Here is a 19,843-nt window from a genome sequence, read left to right on the forward strand (position 1 = left end):
ATTGTTTGTGCCATTTCCCATTTTTTTCCTCTCCACCTTCCCTGTGGCCACAGACTGTGTCAATAAGAGGCTGTGCTCTTGGTGGCTTTAAAGGAACTAAAGGATGTCCCAGCAGAGTTTTCTGCAGAGATGCCCTTGTGTTGCCTTCTCTGGAGCTGCAGCAGCAATGTCTGTGTGCAGAGCTGGGGGCAGATCAGTGCTGGCACAGCAGCTGTGCCCAGCAGCAGCAGCACTTGGTGTTGCCAGTGCTGCTCCCGTGGCCCTGCCCCGCTGCCCTGGTGGCCCTGGTGTTGCTGTAGGGCCTGAGTGCTCTCGGGGCCGGGCACAGCCCTGGGGGTGGCAGTGCCAGGGCTGCAGCAGGGACAGGCCATGGGCACTGCTGGGGCAGCGCTGACACCTCAGGCCAGGCCCTGGGGGCTCCAGGCTCCTTGCTCAGGCTCTCTCAAGAACACGGCCAGGCCAATGCTCAGCACAGAAAACCCCCGTGAGCAGCCCCAGGGTGGCCGTGGGCAGGCTGGGGGCAAACAGCATGGCTGGTGCTCTGCAAGGGCCCTGAGGGAGATGGGAAGGAGCAGCAGAGCAGGGGCTGATCCATCCCCAGTGCGCTGGACAGCCCAGGGCAGCGTCCCAGAGTGTCCTCATGGAGCTGCCAACAACATCCCCCCTCTGCAGCCCTGGCCTCTCCCCCAGCTCACACAGGTGCCCCATCCTTGCAGGCACAGACACGGCAGCACTGGCTCAGGAGCCCCTGTTTGCATTGCACAGAGCAGGGGGAGCACCCCCATGCTGTTGGTGTGGGGACATGAACCTGAGGGAGCACAAATGCCATCAGCCCCTGGGGCCAGCAAGGGCTGGGGGACACCAGGGAAACCACTCAGCTTTGTCCTGGCTTCTGCACTCAGCCAGAAAGTTTGTTCCCATCAGCTGGGAGCTTCCTGTCCCACAGCAGACGCTTTTGCTCAGAGCCAGGGCTGCCTGGCAGCCACCCCCAAACTGCCCTGAGCATTTCCTTGGCTTCACCTTTGCTTTCCTTACTCTTCCTGCTACAAATTTCTTCCTATTGCCCACCCCTGTTCCCTCTCCTGCAAAAAGCCCATCCCTGTTTGCCCTTCCCTCTCTGGCCTCACTCCCCATTGCAGTTCCTGACTTGGCACCATGGGAAAGTCCCTTGGGGAGCAGGATCATCCCACAAGTGCTGCAGGAATTGTCTGCAGGCTCCTGCAGTGCCTCCTGCTGCTCCCCTGCCAGAGGCACCACAGGCCAGGGGGGCACATCTGGGCTGCTGTGTCTGGCTCTGGGGCTCCCTGTTGTGGGCAATGAGGAGGAGCTGCAGAGGCTCTGCAGGACTGACAGGATGGGCTTTGGGGCTGGCAGGAGAAGCTGAGGGACCTGGGCTGCTGGAGCTTCTGAAGAGGAGGCCCAGGGCTCATCCTGCAACTGCTCCAAGGTTGGTTTCAGAGAATCCCAGAATCAGCAAAGTTGGAACAGGCCATGGAGATCATCAAATCCAACCTGTGCCCTGACACCGCCTTGTCTCCCCTGAGCCTCCTCTTCTCCAGGATAAACAATCCCAGCTCCCTCAGCCACTCTGAACAGGACTTGTGTTCCAGACCCCTCCCCAGCCTTGTTGCCCTTCTCTGGAGATGCTCCAGCCCCTCCCCATGTCCTTCCTAAACTGGGGGCCCAGAACTGGACACAGCACTTGAGGTGCTGCCCCGCCAGTGCTGAGCACAGGGGAAGAATCACTGCCCTGCTCCTGCTGGCCACACCATTCCTGATCCAGGCCAGGAGCCATTGGCCTTCTTGGCCACCTGAGCACACTGCTGGCTCATGTCCAGCCTGCTGTCCATCAGTCCCTGCAGGTCCCTTTTTGCCTGGCTGCTGTCCAGCCACTCTGTCCCCAGCCTGTAGTGCTGCAGGGGTTGTTGTGGCCAAAGTGCAGGACTCGGCACTTGGACTTGTTAAACCTCAACTTGTTGGATTTGGGTCCTGGATCCAGCCTGTCCAGGGCCCTGTGCAGAGCCCTCCTACCGTCCAGCAGATCAACACTCCCAGACAACTTGGTGTCACCTCAGTTCCATTAGGCCCCAGAGTGTCCCAATGGTCTTCACGATTCCATGAGGCCTCCAAGTGTCACAATGTCCCTTTGGTTCCATGAGACCCCTTGATGTCTCAAATTCCCTTGGATTTTTGGGCCCTGCAGTGTCACAATGGCGCTGTGGTCCCCCCAGGCCCTGCAGGGTCACAGTGGTTTCTTGGATCCATGAGGTCTGGCAGGGCAGCAATGCTCTCCTTGGTTCCACAGTGTCACAATGGCCTCTTGGTCCCAAGGGGCACTGTTGCTTCCCGTGGTTGTGGTGGACACAACTTTTCCCAGAAGAGTGTTTTCTGCTCAGCAGTGGAGACTCGGTAACGTCCAGGCACAGAGTTCTAACGAGGGTTTATTAAGGTCTAAGGCTCCAGGGATCTGGGCGTTAAATACAAAGATAAAGGAGGATTTAGGATATAAATACAGGAAAAGAGGGGTAGAGGCGAGCATCAGGGATTAAAGGGTTTAGGGGCAGTACACATGGAAGGGACTCAGGGCTCAGGGGCAGTACACACAGAAAGGACCAATAGGGAATGCTAAGGTGGAATTGTGGGGACATAAAGTAATGGGAAGAGAGGGAAGGGAGAACTCACCAGAACATGAACATATGAGGGTAAAAGGGGTAGGAAAGGCCAATGGGCCAATGGGGAGGACAGAACTGGGACAAATTAACTTAGTGCTGCAGAGCACCATGGGGGAAGTTTCTTTCCTCACCCTGAGCTGTGAGGAATGCCTGGACCCTAAGGTGCATCTCTTCCAAGCATTGCTGTTGCCCTCTCTGCAGTAGGCTCATAGGTCTACAACTCTACAACTCTCCCTTTTTGTTTAATTAAAAGGCTTTTATAGATTTCTGCAAGCACCTTACAAAATAAGGGAACATAATTACATAACAAAAACTATTACTTATAAGAGTACTAAAGTAATAAATCAAAAAGGAAATAGTACATAAAATTAGGATACAACTGAAATAATTGAATTGGTAGGAACTAATTAAACAACATCTTTTTTGTGGAACGCAAGTCCAGTAGGAAGTTGTATTGTTCAGGCAGCATAGAGCTGTCTTCTTTTTCAGGTTATTGGTTTGCATCTGTGCACTGTGTCTTATCTTCTTCTTTTCTATACCGCTTGTGCTTGTCATCACGGCTTTTGGTGAGGCTCGTTATTCTTGCAGGACAGGGACCCCCTCTCACAGTCCCTGCGTGCCTTACAATGCTTCTTATCAGGCAGGGATTCCTGTTTTGGGTTCCTCCCTCTTTTGGATTGGACAGGGGCTGCCAGGGCCTGCAATCTCCCTGTCATCCCCCAATCACCTTTCCTAGCAGATTGCTACCACACCTCTGCCCCGTGATCCTCAGGCTCGGTGTTGGAGTCTGGGGAATCACTGTCTTCTACTGAGGAGGAGGGCCTGCTGGTAGAGGAGCGGCACTCCTGGATGACCGGTGCGGCCCCGTGTCGTGGGCTGCGGGCAGCCAGGATGGCTGCCTTCCGGTCACCATCATGTCCACTTCCGGCTCCGGGGATGGGGGAGGCAGACGGGTCATGGCCGCCAGGGGAAGAGCCTGAGGTGGAGAAGGTGGAGACCACGAGGGCAGAGGCAGGGCCTGTGTCGGGAAGGGTGGTACTGATGGAAAGGGGGGATCCCGACACAGGGGTGACCATCAACGTGATGGGCGGAGAGGAACGCATTGCAGGGGAGGAGCCCAATGATGTAGGAGCAGGAAAGGGCAGAGGAGAGGCAGGAAAGTGGCTATTTTGGGGTGCGAGTGTGGGAAAACTTCGATTAGGAAGGGACAAAATGGAAGGGCTGGCCATACTGCTGGCATCATTTTGTGGAGTAACAGCAGCTGGGTAACCAATGGATACTGGGGATGTGGGCATAGAGAGAAGGTTGAGGGGAAGGTCCAGAGCGGCATGGCCAGTCCTGGGAAAGGGAGAGAGGAGATCGGGAGGCATCAGGGAGACGGCAGCAACCCTGTGCTGAATAGTGACATCTGCCTGTCGATTGCTCCTCAGGCAGGGAAGAGGGTTTAGGGGCTCGGGGAGAGGATGAAAGGGAAAGGGTCTTGAACTGGGGAGCTGAAACTTTTCCCAAATTTTCCCCTGATTTTTTAACTGAATCATAAATAGAACGAAAAAGAAGATAAAATATTTTGCCATAAATAAAATGGAAAAGAGGATAAAACTTCCCCACTTTAAAATTTCCCTCCATTTATAAAACAAATAACTTGATCCCAACCATATCCCAAATCTCAAGCGACAAAACTGATTCCCTTGTAACAAAAAATAATTGAAAAGAAGATGAACAAAAGCTTACAAATTCTCCTTTGAAAAATGAATTTCCCGAGCAACAAGGGCTAATGTCACTTGGATATAAATCTCCCATTGTTGAACAATGAGTTTTGTGCCCATTCTGCAGTCTTCCCACCCACAAGATTTAAAATGAGAGAACAAAAGGAAAGGGCAACCCTGACTCCAACATACTCACCCAATGGTGGGCCAACAAAGGATCTTGTGGGGGTCTGTCAAGGAAAGCAATCCTCCAGTCTGTGACTCTGGGAGGGTTGCAGGTCTCTCCCCTCAGCGTACCCTGATAAAACTCAGAGGTTGCCTTAGGGTAGTGCCTGACCCGAAGGTGACTTGGATTCCAGCCATGCTGGAGACATTCCTCAGGGGTGCCAGACAAAGTGGGCTCTTCCATGAGGTTCTGCCCCGGGCATTGGTCCTCCCTGGTCTCCATCCTCAGTTCCTTCCCTGGGGGAGGAAGGACAAGGAGAGAATGGGACTTGCCTGTGTGCCAGAGGGAAGGGGAAGGAGATCCCCACAGTGCATCCCCAGCAGGACGGCGTTGGCAGTGGGGTTGTCCTGCAGCCAGGGGCCATGCTGGGCTGGGAGATGGAGCAGGAAAGAGGGGGAAAGGGGCACTGACTTCCTCCTCACCTGCCTGGGTGTCCTGGGGCATCTTCCTCTTCCTCATAGCCTTCTCCTCCTTCATTCAGCCAAGGTTTGGGAATGGGAAATCCTGGTTTGGGAAAAAACAAGGTGTGAATGCCTTGGGCTGGGGATTCCTCCTGCCCAAGTCCATCTCTAGAAGTTACCTGGTGTCCATAAAAACCTCCAAAATCAAGAGTGAATCAAAAAAAGGCACCAGGAATGTCCTATTTCCAGTCTCATCCCTCTGTGGTTCTGGTAGTCCCCCGTCTCAGGGCTGCTGGGGGTCCCATGGGTTCTGGGGATCCCCCCTCTCCACGGTCCTGCTTAGGGATGCTGGGGGGTTTCAGGGTCCCCCTCTCCAGCTTCCCCTCAATCCAGCCACTTGGGGCTCCCTCCTCTTCCCACAACCCTGTCCTGGTTTAGGGCAAATTTGGGATAAAACCCCCAAAAGGGGTTTCCTCTAGAAAGCAAATTATAGCAGTCCCTCCCCCAACCAGATCGAGAAAAGATTTCCATGAAGAAAAGGGGAAAAAACTGTTTATTTAAAAGGCAAAGCATCACCAGCACAAAAAATAAACAATATTAAAAAATAAAACCTCTGCCACTCCAAAAGAGATGACAAACTCAGAAAGTCCCTCCGTGGGCTGTAACTCGGCTCACTCAGTCTCTGATCAGTCTCTTATCAGTCTCTTTTCAGTCCCTCTGGCACTGGAAATGCCGTGGCCCAGAACCGGCCCGGTGGACCACAGGTGCGAGCTGCCAGTGGTGTTCTGGGTGTTCAGTCCAGAGCAGGTTTAAAGAGCTCCAAAGAAAAAGAAAAAACACAGTCCAGGGAACTTCTCTGCCTCAGGAAGCTAAAAACTAACTAAAAGCAAAGGAGAGCTCTGTCCTGCTGTCTGTCCATTTATAGACAACTGATACCTTAGATTTTAAGTTTTTCTGTTCTGTTTTGGTGTGCAGCTTTTAGCTTTATATTAAGTATTACTGGGATCTTTTCCCGGGGTGGTGAAGACAAAACAATCCCATTCTAGCTGGAGACTCAAGGACAATCTCTTCAAACTTCAGGCCCAAAGCGCAAACAACATGAAAAGAGGAGGGTGGGCAAGCAAGGAAGGAGGATGAAACTTCATAATTTGAAGCTATTGATTGGGCAGTTAACTCCTATATACAAATGGACTAAAACTTATAAAAATGTGAGATCTTGTGACCGAGCCCTCTTATGCTCCCGTCTTGGAGCCATCTGGGCAGAGACACCACTATGGCTCCGGTACTGCCAGAGTGTGGCCTTTGAAGGCAATTGAATAAAAATTCACTTTATTCCTCTTAGCTCCGTCTGGCCTCTGTTCCAGCTCCTTAAGGCAGCAGAACAATCCAGGAGATGGAATGTGGAGGAGTGAGTGTAGTTTCTGAAAACAAACTGCTGCTTCTTCCTTCTCCCCTTCGCTCTCGGAGGCAGCCTTCAAGGTGCAGAACACATTTCTGGGCTGAACGGACCGATGGGGGTACGAGCATCATGAAGTCACCCCAGGACACACCCCTGCCAGGGTTAGGGGGTCCCGTCCCCCCTCATCTCCAGGCTGCCGGGGGTCCCCCAGCTCCGGTATTGCCCCTTCCCCCCTCCCCACCCCGGGGATCCCCTGTTCCACAGCCCCGGCTCTCACGGGGATCCCCAAAACCAATGTCCCACCCCGTTGGTACGGGGCCATCCCCACGTGGACCCCCCGGGACCCTCCCCAGGGGCGATCGCGGCTCCTCTCCCTCTGAAAAAGCTCCTTTTGGGAGGCCCGGAGATATCCGGGGCTCGAGTCCGGGATCTGCCGGCTCCGAACACTCTCCAAAAAAATCCTCCCGGAGACCCCTCGCTGGAGTCGGGGCGAGCTCGGCCTCCGCCCTCACCTGCGGCTCGGGGCTGGGGGCGATGCTCCCGGGGCAGGGGGTGCTGCACACTCAGCGTGCGGGCGGTACGAGCGGCGGGATTCTCCCGCTCCTCTTCCTCCTTCCCTCCCTCCTCTTCCTCCCGCATTTCCTCCACTCCCAGCCCGGACCCCCCTTTCCCACCCCTCTGCCCCACCCCTCTGCTCAGCACCGGCTGCTGGGTGGGGGGAGCCCCCGATCGGCCCCAGGGGTGGGCAGGGGGCTCGGGGACCCCCCCCGGTGCGGATCCGTCCCCCCAGCCCAAGCCCCAAATTCCGCTCCGGGGGCCGCTGGGGTCTGCGGGTCCGCCCGGCAACCGGTGAGTCATCGGCGAGAAAGGCTCTGGTTGGCTGGAAATTGTTTAGTGCGTTCTCTGATTGGCTGGAATTGTGAACGGCGCTGTGCCCTGCCGGTGTCCCTCGGAGCTGCGGAGTCCGGGCCGGAGCCTTTTCCTCTTTCTTTCTCTCTCTCTCTGAGAACTTTTTCCTATTTTTTTCTCTCCCTCTGAGACCATTTTCCGATTTCTTTCTCTCCCACTGAGACCTCTTTCCTATTTCTTTCCCTCCATCTGAGGTCTCTTTCCTCTTTCTTTCTCCCGCCCAAGAACTCTTTCCTATTTCTTTCTGTCTCTCTGAGACCTCTTCCCGATGTATTTTTCTCCCTTTCTCCTCCCCAATTCTTTTTCAGCTCAATCCAGGTTTGAGCAGATCCACAGGTTGCGTTCCCACGGTCTCATTTGCGCCTTCACTGGGGCAGAGGCGAAATCATAACCCCGGGGCAGGGTCCCTTCCCACCGCAATCCTTCCAGGATTCTCTCGGGGACCTGCTTCCATTTCCTCCCTCCCTGTGCTTCCAGCCAGAAATGTGTTGGAAAATGTCCAGCAAAGCCACCTTTGCTGTGTGCTCTGGGAGCCCACAGAGCTGCTGGACCTTGTTCCCTGCCCCTGCACAGCTCCTTGGGAGGCACGGCAGGAGCAGCACCCTGGGAGCCTCTGGAATGCCCCTCTAGGATCCATGGCACACACTCCCAGGGGCTGGAATTCCAGTTCCCAGCCAGGAAATTATGTTCCTGCCCTTGAAGGCAAAGCCCTTAAGAAGGGACCCAAAAGCCAAGTGGAGCAAGATCCTACAGTGACATTTCACTGCCAACCTTCATAACTTCTCCCATGGTTGTTGTAGCTTGTGGATTGGGAATTAAATCAGGGCAGGGTCTTTGGTAGGAGCTCAAGGGAGACACTGAGAGAGAAACAGAGCAGGCAGAGAAAGGCAGGGGAGAAAGGAGGACGCAAACACAGTAAGCTGAGACGGTGGAACTGTGAAAAACAAACTGGAACTGGCTGAAAATGAATAGAACTGAAAGAAATTATTTTGTAACTTTATTTCCTATTGTCTTGTTTTGGAAAGACAGGTGCCTGCTAAGGAAGACAGGAGCCTCCCCTGAAATGGAAAATGCAAACCCTCCCCATCCCTCTGAATTGCTATGAATTTTAAATTAAGGGGCTCTCAGGCAAAAAACATGGGAGCAGGAAATAACAGTTCTTTAATAGGGAAAGGGAAAAAAAAAAAGGATAAAATAAAACAATGTAATACACTAGAAGAATACTGACAGAGACAGAACTCAACCTGATACCCTGTTGGTCAGGGGGTTGGTAGAAGTCCAGCTGGAAAAGTGGCTGCAGTCTTCCTGAAGTGTCAGGTGTGGTTCTGTTGGAGCAGGGGGGGTCCTGTAAAAAAGAGTGTATTCTTCCTCCACAGATCCATGGAAGTAGAAGCAGCTTTTGTTCCTCTGGGGAATCCAGTGGGAAGCCGTCCTGGGTTGTCAGAATCTCCAGATTATATCTGGGTAGCAATGCTTGGTTCCTCCCTCTGGGTGGAGCATCTCACAATGGGATGTTACAGTTCTTATCAGGCATGCAGTGACATTCAATAGCCTGTTATCAGCAGCTGTCCCCTACCGAGGGAGGGGTGATTATGATCACTCAGGGAAAGAGAGAAGGGGAATTGCCCACTTGACACCAGACAACTGCCATACAGATGGTAATAGGCTACATCTTGCCTTGCAATCCAGAACATTATCCACCCCTTATTCTATTCCCATCTGCATCACAATGAAACCTTATGCACAGTTCTCACTAAAGACTAGGTTTCCCTGTGGTACACAACGGCTTTCTCCATCTTTCTGCATTACCCACCAAGTGTAACCAGGTCCTTGAGCAAAAACAATTCCACGGATGGGTTTGTCTTTGCCTGAGGTGGGAGTAATCCAAACAGTCTTTCCTAAAATACCTTTCATGTGTACAACAGGGACTTTATCTCCATCCACTGTGTGCAGGGGCTCAGACTAGGCAGGACCAGCTCACTTGATGGACCCTCAGGTGTTGACCATCCATGTGATTTTTGCTAAGTTCATTTTCCAATTTCTAAAAGCCCCCCCCCCCAGGTGCCTTCAGGGTAGTCTTGAGTAGTCCATTGCACCGTTCAACTTTCCCGACAGCTGGTGCATGGTAGGGGATATGGTATATCCATTCAATACCATGTTCCCTGGACCAGGTGTTGATAAGGCCATTCTTGAAATGGGTCCCATTGTCCGACTCAATTCCCTCAGAGGTTCCATGTCTCCACAGGACTTGCTTTTCAAGGCTCAGGATGGTGTTCCAGGCAGTGCTGTGAGGCACAGGGTGGGTCTCCAACCACCCAGTGGTGGCTTCCACCATGGTCAGCACATAGCACTTGCCTTGGCGTGTCTGGGGCAGTGTGATGTAGTCAATCTGCCAGGCCTCCCCATACTTGTACTTGGACCACCGCCCACCATACCACAGGGGCTTCACCCGCTGGGCCTGTTTGATGTCAGCACATGTCTCACAGTCATGGATAACCTGAGAAGTACTGTCCATGGTTAGATCTACCCCTTGGTCTCGTGCCCACCTCTAGGTGGCATCTCTGCTGTTATGACCTGAGGCATCATGGGCCCATCTAGCTAGGAACAGCTTCCCCTTGTGTTGCCAATCTTAGTCTTGGACACCTCTCTTTTTGCTGCCTGATTCACCTGTTCATTGTTTTAGTGTTGCTCATTAGCCTGACTCTTGGGGACATGGGCATCTACATGGCAGACTTTCACAGGTAGCTTCTCCAACCGAGTGGCAATGTCTTTCTATTCATCAGCAGCCCAGATTGGTTTTCCCCTACGCTGCCAGTTGGCCTTTTTCACCTTTCCAGCCATCCCCACAGAGCATTGGCTACCATCCACAAGTCAGTATAAAGGTAGAGCTTTAGCCACTTCTCTCTCTTAGCAATGCCCAGGGCGAGCTGAAAAGTCTTGAGTTCAGTGAGTTGGCTCGATCCACGACCTGTCATGTGGGGCTCCATACGGCTGCTTTCCACTTACGGTTCATCCCTACAATGCTACAGGAACCGTCCGTGAAAAGAGCGTAGCGTGTTTCCTCTGCTGGCAGATGGTTGTATGGTGGAGCTTCTTCAGCATGTGTCACTTGCTCTTGTTCCTCTTAATCAGTGAGATCAAAGTTTTCACCTTCCGGCCAGTTTGTAATTATCTCCAAAATCCCAGGGCGATTCAGGTTTCCAATATGGGTGCGCTGTGTGATCAGAGCAATCCATTTACTCCATGTAGCATCAGTGGCGTGGTGGGTGGTGGGACCCTTTCTCTTAAACATCCACCCCAGCACCGGTAGTCGGGGTGCCTGGAGGAGTTGTGCTTCCCTGCCAATCACCTCTGAGGCAGCTTGAACTCCTTCATAGGCAGCCAAGATTTCCTTCTCTGTGGGAGTGTAGTTGGCTTCGGACCCTCTGAAGCTTCAACTCCAGAATCCCAGTGGTCAGCCTTGAGTCTCCCCAGGCCACCTTCTGCCAAAGGCTCCAGGACAAGCCATTGTTCCTGGCTGCAGAGTAGAGCACGCGCTTCACCTCTGGTCCCGTCCTGACTGGGCCAAGGGCAACTGCATGAGCGATCTCCTGCTTGATCTGAACAAAAGCTTGTTGCTATTCAGGGCCCCAGTGGAACTCGTTCTTCTTGCGGATGACCAGGTTAAGAGGGCTCACAATCTGGCTGTACTCAGGAGTATGCATTCTCCAAAAACCTATGGCACTGAGGAAAGTTTGTGTTTCCTTCTTGCTAGTTGGTGGAGACATTGCGGTGATCTTGTTGATTACCTCAGTGGGAATCTGATGCCGTCCATCTTGTCACTTTACTCCCAGGAACTGGATCTCTTGGGCAGGTTCTTTGACTTTGCTCTTCTTGATGGTGAAACTGGCTTCTAGCAGAATCTGGATGATCCTCTCTGCTTTCTCAAATACTTCCATTGCCATGTTCCCCCACACAATGATGTCACTGATGTACTGCAGGTGTTCTGGAGCCTCACCCTTTTCCAGTGCAGTCTGGATCAGTCCATGGCAGATGGTGGGGCTATGCTCCCACCCCTGGGGCAGTCGGTTCCAGGTGTACTGCACGCCCCTCCAGGTGAAAGCAAACTGAGCCCTGCATTCTGCTGCCAGAGGAATCGAGAAAAACACACTGGCAATATCAACAGTGGCGTACCACTTTGCTGCCTTGGACTCCAGCTCGTACTGGAGTTCCAGCACGTCTGGCACAGCAGCACTCAGCAGTGGAGTCAATTTGTTCAAGGCATGATAGTCCACAGTCAATCTCCATTCTCTGTCAGACTTGTGCACCGGCCTGATGGGGCTGTTAAAGGGTGAGTGGGTTTTGCTGACCACCCCTTGGCTCTCCAGCTCATGGATCATTTTGTGGATGGGGATCACAGCAGCTCGATTTGTCCGATACTGCCGGCGGTGCACCGTCGAGCTGGCGATTGGCACTCATTGCTCTTCCACCTTCAGGATTTCTTCTGCAGATGGGTTTTCTGATAGTCCAGGCAAGGTGTTTAACTGCTTAATGTTCTCTGCCTCTACAGCAGCTATTCCAAAATCCCATCTGAGTCCCTTTAGGTCTTTGTAATACCCATTCCAGAGAAAGTCTATGCCCAGAACACACGGGGCCTCTGGACCAGTCACAATGGGATGTTTCTTTCACTCTTTCCCAGTCAGGCTCACCTCGGCTTCCAACAGGGTCAATTGCTGTGATCCCCCTGCCATCCCGGCAATGGAAACGGGTTCTGCCCCCACATGTTCCAATGGTATCAGGGTACAGTGCACACCAGTATGAACTAAGGCATCGTATTTTTGTGGTTCTGATGTGCCAGGCCATTGGATCCACACCATCAGAAGATCCACTTCTCCCGTGCCTCTCCCTGGCTAGAGGCAGGGCCCCTCTAACCCTGGGTATTATTTCTTTCCTGGGCATACATGGCAGAGGTTCCTTGAAGGGGATCAGACAGATCATACTCAGCAGCTCGGTCATGGGAGGTTGAGGCTACCTTCACTCTACTGGAGTTCCCTTGATTAGTGTTTCCCTCCTTGAGTTGACACACTCGTGCTGCCAGGACAGAAGTGGGTTTCTCATTCCGCCTTCCCATGTCTCTGCCCCATCGTCCTGCAGAAAGAACCACAGGTCAGCCCGTGGGGTGTACCCTCTCTCTCTAGCTGGGGAACATTGGGCTCTGACTTTGGGGCCTGTGACTCACACTGCTGCAATGTGGGAACTGTTCCTCCTCACCTCCTCCTTCATCTCCTCTCTGAGTTCTTGGAGCACAGCAGAGACATGAGCCTGCATCGGGCCATTGATCATACTTGCATAATTTCTAAGCTTGTTGGCAACAGAGCCCACTGTCTCTCGGCTGGTATTGGCATTAATTGTTGCAATGAAGGTGGTGTATTGAGATGGCCCCAGATTTGCCAGACTCCAACACATTTGCCCTGGGCACCTGACCTTGTCGGGGTCATTATCATGCTGTCCATCCCTCCCAAAGAGTACCTCCAATACTGCCACTTCTCTCAGCTGCTGGATGCCTTCCTCCCCCTTCAGAGGGTCTTCCAGCACATTCTATGGCGGTGATCCTGCATTCTCTCCCTGTGGACAAACCTCCCTCTGGCACTCATGAAATCTACTCCCAGAGGGAAAGGGAGCCTAACTCCCTTACAAAAATCTGATTCATACCTGAGTCCTGGGTAGGGGGTCCCAATTTCCTTGCCTCACCGCCATCCAGTTGCACAGCTGGACCCATAAGGTCCCAGACCCAGAGTAACCAGATTGTACAAGCCTCATATCCCCGCTGTACATAGTCTTTGTGCAGATTACAGAGATTTTCATACATCAGGGATTCAGTGATGATCTCCACTGTTGTCTGTCCTGCGGGTTGTGAGGGTCCTCCTTTCTTATCCTCATCTGGGTGCTCTGGCTTCATCTCAGACCTCCTTGTTTCCACTGGGGCAACTGCTGCTGGCTGTGATTGCCTTTGCAGTTCAGCTGGAACCTGGACAGTTGTAACATCTGTGGGTTCCACTGCTGCACCATCAGACTCTCCCTCTTTGAGGCAGGGGAAGGGTTTTTCACCAGCTGTGGAAATGTACTCCTTCAGCATCTGGCCCATCTCTTTCACTAGAATCCCCACCCAACCTGGGTGGTTCATTTCTGAGATGGGCTCTGGGGCAGGGTCAGGCTCTGGGGCAGCAGCATCCCTTGTCTCTGGGGTAGGTGTCAGCGTGGTTATCCAGGTTAATCTTCTTTTATCTCTGAATGCTAAATAGAAGAGGCCTATCAGCAACACTGACCACTGTATGGTATCTTTAGCATTTAGAGTGGATCTGAACCCTTTGAAAACTGGTGGGGCAGACCCAAAGAGCTGGGTGAAGGGCTGGGAGAAAATTTCCCCCAGTGTCATTTCCTCACAGTAAGTACCATTATTAAAGTAACCCCCAAAACATACACTTAGTGTCTCATAGCTCTGAATCCATGTGCCTGCCTTCCAGAGGAAGTTAAAAATCCATTAATTCCTCACCTTATTAAGCCATAAAGCAAACTGGATAATAGCCACAGCAGCCTTAGCTATGGTTACCCTGTGTTCCCAGGCGTGGCCAGGCTGCTCCTGATGGGGCAGAAGGAAGAGCTCCAGGCCCTCTGTGAGGATGACTGAGGGCAGTGGGCTGTCAGCAGGGGCTGGCTGGGTGAGCTGCAATCCCTGGGCAGGGAGCTGCAATCCCTGCCCTGGCTGTGGTGGGCTTTGCTCCTTGTGTGGACGAGGGGTGCTGTGGGCAGAGCACACAGAGATTTCAGGGATGTGGGCAGGGGGATTCATGGCCAGCACCTTGCAGCTGATCCCCTTGGCCCCTCCTCTCTTGTGGCCATGGCAAGAGCTGGGTGGGATGGCTCTGGCAGAAAGGTCTCCTTGGATTCCTGCACATACAGGTTCTGACTGTGGCTCTGTTCCTGTCTCTTTCAGCCCTTCAAGGCCTGAGTGAATACAACAGCCCCTCCTGCATAAGCATATTTGTTCAGGTGATGTTTGAGGGAAGAGCTGAACTACTTTCATCTGCAGGCTCAGAAGAACCAGTATCTCTTTAAGACCTCCAGATCTCTTGGAAGGTGAGACCACCTGGAGACGTGAGGAGATCAGCTGGAGCTCCAGGCACAGCTGATGACTGGCACAGCTGAGCCTGTGGGAAGCTCCCATAGCTCCTGCCTTCTCTCTTGCTGTTGACAGCCCTCAGAACCTGCCCATCCCCTTTCTTCCCTCCCAGCTCATCCCTTTGCTTTGCCTTCCATTAATAAACAGTTTGGCTTCTTTGCTTTACCTGCATCTCTGTGGAGCTGGAACGATGCAAATCCAGAGCCCTGGGACACACAGGCCCCTCCTGCCATTCTCTTCCACACCGTGTTTTGTGCACAGACACAGAGGAACGAGGGCAGATCAGGCTGGAAAGGTCCCTGTGCTAAAAGTCCAGTTCCACAACACTGTGGAGTTGCAGATCTTGCTGAGCACCCTGGAGCCCCTGGACTTTGGAAGAGCAAACCTGAGAATGCTCTGAACCCACCTATGAGGGATTCCATGGAAAGCATCCATGGAGGGCAAAGGAGCTTGGAATGCTGGAAGGTTTCAAGAACAGCTTCCTGAAAGCACAGCAGTGCTCCATCCCTGCACAGGATCAGGAAGAGGGCAGAACCAGAGACCATCTGGGCTTAACAGAGAGCTTTGGGTGTGCCTAAGGGCAAATGAAGCAGCAGCAGGGTGCCTGAGACTCGGAGGCGCGACCGTGCCAGTGCCTGGAGTGCTGTCAGGCAGTGCTGGGATCCCAGGTGTGGTTCTGGTCCCCACAACCAAGGAATGGCAGCCCCAGGCTCAGACCCAGTCAGAAAGCCAACCAAGTGAGACCAGAGGGAGGGCACCCTTCCAGTTTCTCTTGGGCATGGCTGCAAAACAGCCCCTGCTGCTTCTTCCTCCGCCTGTGTTTGGGGTGTGCTGGTGGCAGAGCCAGCCAGGTTGTGCTCTGCCTTCCAAAGCCTGTTGGGAGCCAGCATGAAAAGCTCTGCGTGCACAGCCGAGAGTCCTGGAAGGTGCTGGCAAGAGCGTCCTGCAGGAACAGGGCTCTGGGCTCTGGCTGGGAACAGCCTGGTTTTGCTGCTGTGACCGCAGGCAGGAGTTGAGGCAGGTGAAGAGGCAGTGGGCAGCTTGTGTTTGTAGAGGGCCTGGGGCTGCACCTCTGAACCTCCACCTGGAAACACACTTGGGGGAATACGAGCTAGAGCTGGAGTGCCTGTCCTGAAAGGACCTGAAGTCATTCAGCCTTGCCAGCTTTTCTTAAGAGTGTATTGGTGTTCCCCAGGAAAGCTACACATTTGGGGAAATGCCTTTGGAGGAAAGGGGCTTGCTTCTCAAGGAAAGTGCTTCCCAGGGAGGTCCCAGTGAGGTGGGAAGGGTGATCCAGGAACCATAGGCCTGGCAGCCTGAGCTTGCCACAGAAGAAGGTATTGGGGCAGATCCTTCTGAGTGCCATCCCCTGGCATGTGCAGGGAACCAGGGGGTCTGCTGGAGGGTGGGAAAGCTCTGCAGAGGGACAGGGACAGCTGGGGGTCCTGCTGAGATGTTGAGGGCTTCTGTGTTGGAGTTTGGGGGTGTTGGTGTTGGTGGGGTGTCGGGAAGGAGCTGTCTGCAAGGTGAGAGGTCTAGGCTGGAATCTGAGTCAGTTTGAAGGCAGCATCTGTGGTTTGGCACGACTTTGGTTACTGAGGACAGAAAGAATATCTGTGACTATTCTTGTTCATGGTCCTGATTCTCCTGCAGGGAACAAAAGGGGAGAGCTGTCCTTTACTGGCCACTTAGATATCTGTACCAGGGGGAGGATTAGCCCTTTTGCCATCTACTCATTTGTTTGGGCTACTTTTGTAACACTGAGTGGACTTTAATTTCTTGAGAGCTTTTATTCTTTAAGAGAATTAGGATAATATCATCCCTTCACAGAAAACCATTTGCAAACCAAAGAATGGCTGTTTTTTTACCTCTGTACAGTGTTATTTTAAGTGACTCTCAGTGGATGATGTTAAGGCAAATGAGTTGCTGCTTTGAGACAGAAAGCAGAATTCCAACTCTTCACCTTCTCAGGCCATCCCAATGAAGTTGGGAAGCTGCAAATTTTTGGAACTACTTGAGTTGAGCAACGGGAAGTAAAGCTTTCCTGAAGTGAGGATTCTTAAATGCCAGATTCTTCTGTGCCTTTGCCACTAAGGTGTTTTTGTGCTGAAGGAAATTACTTCAATGAGAAAATAATTTCAGCATGGAGTGAGAGCTTCTGACCCAGACCAAGCGTTGCCAGCAGTTGCTCCAGGTGCTCCTGCCAACAGCCCCTACAGGAAGGAGCACAGTGGGCTTTGGCTCCCTCTGGCACAGAAGCCCCCCGGGGGCACAGGTCTCTGGGGCAGGAGATGGGCACCAGTGCTGCCAGGGCTCGGGGGCGGGGGACAGGTCTGCTTGGGCAGGGACTCTGCCACACCTGCTGAGGTCAGCGCTCTCCAGGCCCCAGGGCTCAGAGCAGCATTCATGCCCTGGCCCACACGTTCCATGTCCATGCCACACCCGTGGGTTTAGGATGGCCACCAGCCAGGACGTGTCCCAAGGAGGCCGAGCCAGCTTCCCTGGAAGGCCCCGTGCCCTTCCCAGTGCAGCTGTGTTGGCAGCCCTGGAGGCTCCTTCTGCTGCCCTGAGCCCACAGAGCAGGGCAGCATTTGCTGATGGTTTGAGCTGTTCCTAAAAACCCTGTCGGGCTGTCTTAGACACTTGGGGTGAGAGATTCCTTCAACCTGGGCCACTTTGGGTGGGCTGGGGGCGGCCCCAGGGCAAGGGGCAGTGTGTGCAGGGGCCCTTTGTGACACGGAGCAGCATGGGCACAGTGGCATAGAACAGGTGTCCAAGGACCCTTTGTGACACGTGGTGACATAGGAGCTGGCAGTGACAAGAGCACACCACAGGTCTCAGAGCACACAACGGGACAGGACGGGACAGAGCGGTGCCGTGAGGAGCCCCCACACAGCGCGCTCGTTCCTGTCCAAACCGGAGCCTTTCCAAGGTGTTATTCCTGCAGCTGAGCTCGAGGCCTGACCACAGGACTTGCCAACCCGTGGTCTCCCTTCTCTTCTGCAGGTGCCCTTGAGGGCAGAGTGTGGGACTTGGTGCCCCAGAGGCATCTCCCATCCCTGCTGCCAGTGCCCTCGAGGCCAGACCACAATCCTTGACAGGAGTCTCCTGTCCTTGTGGCAGGAGCCCTCGAGACCAGAGTGCAGGACTTGCTGTCCTGTTGCCTTCCTGAGGCTTCTTACTTGAAGGTGCCTTCCAGGCACCACTGCAGGACTTGCTGACTCTGAGCTTTTCTGAGGCATCTCTCCAGCAAGTAGCCACAAATCCACTAAGAGACATGGAGCAGAGACCCCTAAGAGTGCCCAAGCTGGCGTGGGTGGAGGAGGAGGAGGAGGAGGAAAAAGGCACTGGAGCTGCTCCAGGACAGGAGACCAAAGAGGAGGTGCTGTTTGAGCTGCTGCAGGAGGGTGAGTGGCAGAGCTGGGCCACAGGGATGGTGCCTGCAGCCAGCCTGGAAACATCCCATCCCATCCCATCCCATCCCATCCCATCCCATCCCATCCCATCCCATCCCATCCCATCCCATCCCATCCCATCCCATCCCATCCCATCCCATCCCATCCCATCCCATCCCATCCCATCCCCTGGGCCATGCCCATGGACAGGGGCCAGGCAGATACCCTGCAGTGGCCGTGCTCCATCCCCTCAGGCATCCCAGGGCTGTCCCCACCTGGGGAGCGCAGGGCTGGGCTGTGTTCTCCGGCCTCTCCCGCAGCCCCTCAGCTCTGGCTGCGCTCGTTCTTTGCCAGGTGCAGCCCTGGAGCGCACACAAGAGCAGGACCCCGCCCGTGGCCTCTTCCGCCGAACAGCGCAGGTACCTGCAGCCACCCCCACCTGGGCTGGGCCTGCTGTCACTGCACTTGGAGAATTCCATGCAACATCCCTGGCTTCTTGCCCTTCTCCTACAGCTGGTTTGCAAATTCATCAAGAGAATTCGGGAGGAAGAGACCAGCACCATGGGAACTGGGCTCAGAGCATACACGCATATCTTCAAAACCAAGACCAGTGCTGCCCTGCTGGATATGCTTGTAGAGGAGGGCTTTTCCAACCCAAAGCAAGTAAGCAGCCTGTGGCCAGGGTTTGATCCTCCCAGGAACTGCTTGGCCTCTCAAGCCACACCCACTGGTCACTGGAAGGCTTTGAGGCCATGGCAGTGTGGTGGGAAGGGAAGAACTTCTCTGGGGACACTGGGGACATTCCTCCTTCTGGCAGCTTTCCAAGTCTTCCTGTGCCTTCTCCAGGTGCCCGCCCTGGTCAGGTACATCCACCAGTGGCTCCTGGCCAATCAGTTTGCTGAGCACAGGCTGAACAGGACCCTGCTGGATCTCACAGAAGCACAGCCTGCTGATGTACTAATGACGCTGCTGCGTGTGGCCCCATCCTGTGACAGGTATGGGGCCCACCTGCCCAGAGAGCTCAGGGCTCCCCAGCCCATCAGCCTGTACAACTTGGCCCAGGTGTCTGACCAACAGAGAGTTCCAGGGCCCTCTGGCTGCTCCCTTTCCCAGCCCTGGCATGTCACCTCCCATGCCTGCTGCCATGCTCCCTCCCGGCCCCTCAGGGGCCTGTCCCCACAGGGCTGGGCTGCCTGGGTGCTGCCAGTGAGGGACAATGGGCAGAGGCAGAGCTGGAAGCTGGCTCAGATCCCCACTGCTGCCCAGGCCACCGTGCTGTGTCTGAGACCTCCCTGAGACGGAACTCTAACCCCACAGAGCTGCCATGGCCATGTGGAAGACCATCATGTGCTCGCCCAGGACTGCGGAACCAGTGCTGCTGATACTCCTGGATGTGCTGGGGAGCTGGCCAGAGCACAGCATGTGCACCTCTGATGGGGACGAAACGGGTGTCTTTGCCCTGGCTGTGAGTTTGTGTAACTGGCCTTTGCTGGCCCCAAGGCCACCTCTCCAGCAGCTCTCCATCCTCCTTCCCCCACTGCATCTCCCTGCCTCAGGCGCTGGCCTCAAACCTGGCCCAGGGGCAGCTTCAGGCCCACCAGGCCCCCTGCTCCCCCTGTGTCTCTCTGGGCCTCTTCCTGCCAAGCTCGGGCCCTGCCACACGGACACCTCAGCACTGAGCACTGTCTCAGGGGGCTTTGTTCTTTCCAGGCAGCTGTGGTGATGTGGAAGATCCTCCAGGTGCCCTGTGTCCCACATATGGTGACGGTGTATTTCCCCCGCCTCTTTGTGCATCTGCTCCTCCAAGTGCTCTTCAGCACTCTGGATATGCCAGAGGAGGTCATTACCTTCTGGAAGGGATGCCAGGAGCAACATGGCCTTGCCACCAGCCCCAGGAGGTGCTCCATCCTACTCCTCCTGTCCCTGCCACGTGACCTGGGAAGGAGCCAGTGCTCCCAGCGTGACCTGGGCTTTGC

At 54.2% G+C, this 19,843-nt stretch overlaps 1 long non-coding RNA gene and 1 pseudogene across 2 annotated transcripts; both read right to left on the reverse strand.

Annotated features, from left to right (window-relative positions):
* The window catches only part of LOC132334709 (zinc finger protein 850-like), an 800,740-nt pseudogene that overhangs the window by 740,681 nt on the left and 40,216 nt on the right, over nt 1–19,843 (reverse strand).
* LOC132334878 (uncharacterized) lies at nt 2,426–7,047 on the reverse strand. Of its 2 annotated transcripts, XR_009488522.1 has the most exons (5): nt 6,917–7,041; nt 5,617–6,477; nt 5,027–5,108; nt 4,575–4,840; nt 2,426–2,467 (listed from the first exon to the last, which is right to left on the reverse strand). It is a non-coding gene; the product is annotated as an uncharacterized LOC132334878 (long non-coding RNA). The 2 variants fall into 2 exon arrangements; XR_009488523.1 differs by lacking the exon at nt 5,617–6,477 and having other exon boundaries at nt 6,917–7,047.

This window comes from Haemorhous mexicanus, chromosome 16 (genome assembly GCF_027477595.1).
Source record: "Haemorhous mexicanus isolate bHaeMex1 chromosome 16, bHaeMex1.pri, whole genome shotgun sequence".
NCBI classification, from domain to species: Eukaryota; Metazoa; Chordata; class Aves; order Passeriformes; family Fringillidae; genus Haemorhous; species Haemorhous mexicanus.